The 6026-nt window shown below is 33.9% G+C and overlaps 1 pseudogene; it reads right to left on the bottom strand.

Annotated features, from left to right (window-relative positions):
* Positions 1-814: 814 nt before the first annotated feature.
* LOC149157816 (receptor-like protein 44) lies at positions 815-5826 on the bottom strand (annotated as a pseudogene).
* Between the last annotated feature and the right edge of the window lie 200 nt (positions 5827-6026).

Raw genomic sequence — 6026 nt, 5'->3', positions numbered from 1 at the left:
ACCTAGCATTCCCAAATGGAAAAATATAAAATTTGCAAGCGAACCTCTTGAGCCATGGTGAACACATGGGTGCCTAATAAACACAAAGCTAATTTTCAGCCCTGAGTTTCATGAGCATAAAACCAGAATCCAAATCTCAATAAATATGTTCTCCAATCAACCCTTCTTAGTAGCCCATCTCTTCTAAATCATTTATGATGGTATATAGAAATATTTTTTATGTGGAAAAGGGTGAAACAATGATTATTCACACAAACCCTTTTTCCGTAATGCCTTCAGCCCATGTATGAAACATATGATAAAGAAAAAAATGCATCTTCAGATCACCATTTTTCTCAAACTTCAGCCCCTTTTCTTGGTGCCTGAAAGGTATTTTCCTTATCCAAATCAAGGCCTATTAATAGCCCATATGTAAGCAGAAGCATGGAGAAAAAAATAGATTCACACCCTCTTCATTAATGTTTCAAGGAGTATATCAAGGCACATCATCATAGTGAAAAAATTTCATCAAACGATCCCAATCCCAAGAAAATGCATTTATTAATCCACAATTACTCCAACTACTCATGTTTGAATTTCATGTGAAAACATAAAATTCTATAAGATTCAACATCAATCAACAGAGTGAGGAGATGTAGAAACAAACTGAATATATGAGTAGACCATTCCCAGCAAACTGGATAAGCATTTACTTACGTTTTTGCTTTTGTATTCTCGATGAGAAACAATACCCAAACAACCAAATTGAAGAAGAATGAAGTTACCAGCAAAAAAAATGGTAGCGACATGTTTCAAACTTAGTTCAATGCTGCTGTCAATATTTAGGCATTAGATGTGTGAGCTTCCCCTCTTCTTCACCATATCCCTGCTCCATCAAACATAACCAAATGCAAATTGCAGTAAAGATGACAACCATGCTGAGCATACTACTTTCTAACCTGATCCCTATAATAGAGACCATGGCTCTTGGGCACTAACAATGGGTATCCATACAATTCTTTGTTTCCCGCAAAATACTCACATTAAAGCGTGGAAAAATCCCACTTTTATTGACAACAGTTGGTGGTATCATACCCTGTAGCTTGTTCTTTGATACATCGAATGCACTTAGCCTTGTCCGTAGGCCAATTTGTGGGGAATTTTGCTCGTGAATTGGACTCGTGAGCTCATTAACAAAAATATTCAACACTACAAGATTGAATAAAAACTGGATCTCCATTGGATGTCGCTAGTTAAACAGTTTGTTGACAAGTCGAGGGACTGTGAATTGGTGCAGTTGGAAATGAAAGGCAAGATTGTTTCGCATAGGCCAAATCCCATGAAGCTGAGCTTGAAAACCCTCTCATCCTTGCAGGTCATGCCTTCAAGCTCCGATATGGTGTTGTTGCAGGGTTTTGAGCTTGCCCCCTGTCCATTCTGTGAGCCAACATTAGCGGGATCCAACTATCTCATAAACCCTAGAAGCAGAGTTTTCCTCTACAAAATGAAAATAAAAATGTCAAAGTGAAGCTTGCCATCTCGATAGAGTTATATGTCATCATTCATTTAGTTGAAATTCTATTAATTGAGGGAGCCATCTCGATAGAGTTATATGTCATCATTCATTTAGTTGAAATTCTATTAATTGAGGGAAGATAACTGTTCAATCGTCTACCAATGGATCTAACGCTACAGAGTGGTGCAAAGTGGCATCTAGGAGAATTCTTACTAGAGAGTATGCCTTACGGCATAAATATCAACAAAATTGTAACTATAAATTGCCCCAAATGGTGGAAAGAGATGCCAATAAGATTTTTAAATTGAGAAAGTTGTACTTTGACTATAATTATTGAGCAAACCAATTTTGCCATATCACCTAAATTTAGTTTATATATAAGTTTGTCCTTGCAACTGATTTTGTAAGGATTGTCAAATTGAGGAAGTTGTAGTTTGGGTTCGACAATCATGCTCTTGAAACATTAACTATAATATGAAATATTGTAGTCTTCAAAAACTAGGAAAATTTTATGTCATTGTGAACAAACATTTAATGAGTAAAAATATAAAAAAATATTTATGATTAATTAATTAAATGAAATATTAAAATTGTCCTCGTGGTGATCTTACTTGGGACACACAATGATAAATTTGATACAAACTACTCCTTTTTAAATAAACCCAAAACATATTAAAAATAGATATTTATATATAACTAAAAATTCTCAACCTTCTTTTAAAAAATGTTCATTACCATTTATAAACTATTCCTTATAAAATAAAATAAAATATTCCTTATAAAATAAAATTGAAAATAAAAATGTGTAAACGAAATCAATATTTCTCTTTTTTTCTCTTTAATCTCAATCTACCTTACAAAATTATTATTTATTACAATACCAAACCATATTTTCAAATACTGCAACAATTATATCTTTTTCAAAGTTTTCATTTTTAAATTAATTCTATTAAAAAGCCTTTTATATATAGTTAAATAGACTTTACTTCAATTTAACTAATTATAAAAGTCACATTGTGAACCAAACGTTTAGCTATAAAAATTGTATTGGAATGAAGTTATTAGAAAGAATTACCTTCAGATGAACATATTTCTTGGAGATTGTCTTGTTATTTCTCCCATATCCACCCTGTAGACTACAAAACGGGGATGGAATGGTTAAAAAATATGGTATATGAATTTATAGAGCATGGAGATAGATATTCACACATTTAACCAGATTACCATTAGTGTTCTCACTCACAGAAAGTGGTCTTTTTCCAGTGACCAGCTCAAAATCCGTGACATTGGTTTTGCTCTGGCAGCTCCGGTCCATTTTCTTGATCGAAAGGGAAGAAATTATTCAATTCCTTGTTTTTAATTTCATTAATACTATGGAGATTGCAAATGTTTTCTGAACCTAAACAATGTGGTTACAACAAATATGAGCAGAAGGTGTCAGAGATAACAATGTGGTTACAACAAATATGAGCAGAAGGTGTCAGAGATGTTATGAGCAGAAGGTGTCAGAGATGTTATTATGCCACGCTTGTAAATTGATTTTCAATGTTATTTTATTATGTTTAATACTTATAACTTGAGTGTATTTCTGTATTGATAAAATTGAGTTTAAAAAATACTTACTTTAAAAATTTTCTGAATTGATAAAATTGAGTTAGAAAAATAATTTTTCAAAATTAATTACAAAATGAAATATTTTAATATGCAGAAACTAAAAAAATGATTTTATGCAATGATTTGAAAAGAGACACTTATGGTAATATGACATTCATGCCATTGTAAACAGACCTTGTAGGAGTAAAAATATTAAAAGAATTTCTAAATGATTTTATTAAATGAAATGTTGAAATTTTCCTCATGATTTTAGTTAGTATAAAGAGTAATATATTTGATATAAATTTAACTTTATATTAAAATATAAATAATGAAATAAATATTTCTGGCATGATTTCTTTGCAAATCCCTTTACATTTATGATTATTTATAATTATATTTCATGGTCCCAAGAAAATGGATTTATTAGTGAAACTAGAATAAACAACTACTTTTTCTTTCCTAGATATTCATCTCCTGCAAAGGAGAAAAATATCTATAATAAGGAAACAAAATTTGAACTTCCAAGTCCTTAAAAATTGAAGACAATAACCTATTTATTTTAGAAAATGACTAATAAAAGTATACAACATCACTGTCAATTATGGAAATAACTTTGAACATACCTTTCGGCAATGGGCCTCCTTGCAAACCAACCATTGAAAATTATTACAAGAATTTAAATGATTGTACGTCAAAAACACTGATTCCATATTTTTCCCTCAATGGGCCTCCTTGCAAACCAACCATTGAAAATTATTACAAGAATTTAAATGATTTTACATCAAAAACACTGATTCCATGTTTTTTCCTTGTCACTTTTGACGTTTGGGAATTTCTTTTATTTACTGTCAAATACATTTGAAAAACAAACAACTTTTTCTGAACATCAAAGAAAGTAATATTAGTGGAATAAACAGGAACAAAAGAAAAGAAACTATTCCATTCCAATGGCACAAGTGATCCATGATGATTTTACAACATAAAAGATATCTGAAGTTATTTGATGAATTGTTGAATTTCCTTTTGTTAAATCCTGGTTAATTCAAAGTCTTGCAATCTTCTTGCTGGATATTCTTATTCCAATTTTAAAATACCACAATTACTAATCCTCACAATCTCACCAAACATTAACCCAACAATTGCTGAGTTCTCGACTAAAAATAATTTTATTTGCACAGCCATTAACTGCGTACTATATATAATATTCAATCTATAAGATATCCACCCAATGAATAAATAATAAGTAAAAAATAAAATGTGTCTTAGTCACTTGGTAGAAAGTTTGTCCTTTCCCTATTCTTGGGTTCAACATATGTAAGAATTAACTTTTTTGTACACACTAAGGGTAGCCTCTCCTACTGATGATTAAGTTTGTGAAAGGGAATAGCGATACACCGCATCATAGACTTATTATTGGACCAAATAATTAAGAATACTCAACCAGATGATAAAAAGGATAACCAAAGATATCGACACAATGAATAAATAAAAAATAAAATAAAAAATGTTTCTTAGTCGCTTGGCAACAAGTTTGTCCTTCCCTTTTTCTGGGGTTCAACAGATGCAATAATTCACTATTTTGTACACATTAAGGGTGGCCTCCACTATTGATGATTAATTTTGTGAAAGGGAACAATCATACACTACATCGTAGACATAACATTAGACCAAATAATTAAGAGTATTCAACCAAATGCAAAAAAGGATAACCAAAGATATCCACCCAATGAATAAATAAAAAATAAAAATAAAATGTGTCTGAGCCACTTGGAAGCAAGTCTATTCTTCCCCTATTCTTGGGTTCAACGGATGCAAGAATTCACTTTTTTGTACACACTACGGGTAGCCTCAACTATTGATGATTAAGTTTGTGAAAGGGAACAATGATACACCACATCCTAGACTTAACACTGGACCAAATAATTAAGAGTATTCAACCAAATGGAAAAAAAGGATAACCAAAGATATCCACCTAATGAATAAATAAAAAATAAAAAATAAAATATTTATGAGTCACTTGGCAACAAGTCTGTCCTTCCCTTGTTCTTGGGTTCAACACATGCAAGAATTCAGTATTTTATACACTCTAAGGGTAACCTCTATTAGCTCTGCCACAGGTTGCCTATGTTCGAGGAACAGAGTGTAAGCTCGGTCCTTGGTTCTACTCAGAGAAGGCCTACACCAGATATCCTCGCCCTTCTCCATTCCTCGCCCATTCCCCTTTGTTTCTCCTTTGCTTCTGTTTAAAATCACATAAATTCATTTTCTTAAGCCTCTGGGCATTGAAACCCTCAGACCCGCATAACTGTGTGCCTTCGCAAAAAAGCACTGTAAACCCTCCGCCATAATCACAATCATTGATCACCACTCCCATGATCCTTCCTTACCTCTAAATCATGGTTGTTCATTCTCTCCGCCAATCCAGCGCTTTTCCCATCACATCAGTGAAACAACACATGTGTGATTAATCCCCGCCATCTGATCATCCCCACCGCGATCGGATGGTAGTCGCATCTCTCGCCAACGAAACTTTCCCGTGCGTTAACTCGTGATATCGGCGGTTTTCGACACGTCCCATCCGCCATGTGTCACGTGTTCAATGGTATCACGAAGCTCTGTATGAATACCACCCACCTTCCGTAAGCAGTGCGGGGAATATCGCTTACCACCCATCGTATTGTTCCCCGCCCATTAACGTCTGCACACCCTTCTCGCGCGATGACTGTTGGATCCATCGTGCCTAGATCTGATGGCTCTCGTTTTTCTGCTTCCATTCTTTCCCGACGCCCTCTGCAAACCATTTCTCACCATCAATCCACGCGATCCAACGGTTGATCTTTATCCACCATGCCTCCGCCATACTGCCCCTATCCATAGCCTGTCCAGTGTACCCAAAGGAGGAAGGAGGCCAGAATCCAGCACTCTGCGTAGTTAA

This window comes from Pinus tabuliformis, chromosome 5_2, assembly GCF_031772625.1.
Source record: "Pinus tabuliformis cultivar Carrire ecotype Pingquan chromosome 5_2, CPIR1, whole genome shotgun sequence".
In the NCBI taxonomy this organism is placed as follows: domain Eukaryota; kingdom Viridiplantae; phylum Streptophyta; class Pinopsida; order Pinales; family Pinaceae; genus Pinus; species Pinus tabuliformis.
The sequence above is the reverse complement of the archived record's forward strand: the minus strand, read 5'-3'. Positions and strand labels throughout refer to the sequence as shown.